A 212-nucleotide genomic window follows, 5' to 3' on the forward strand; every position below is an offset into this window, starting at 1 on the left:
GGCTTGCCTGCTATTTTTATTATTGTTCAAAGGTCAGAAGGTCAGCATTTTCATCTAAGGGTCAGAAAATGATTACCAGAATGTCAATCGCTGACTCCTCAACCTCCTTGAAGCATTCTGGGAGTTTTAGTGCATTGTTTCTAATGCTAGGCCTTGCTTAGCATAAGCACTCTCTCACAATACCACACGGAGATATACACCAATGCAGACTT

This window comes from Crocodylus porosus, unplaced genomic scaffold (assembly GCF_001723895.1).
Source record: "Crocodylus porosus isolate Cpor-Errol unplaced genomic scaffold, CroPor_comp1, whole genome shotgun sequence".
Lineage (NCBI taxonomy): Eukaryota > Metazoa > Chordata > Crocodylia > Crocodylidae > Crocodylus > Crocodylus porosus.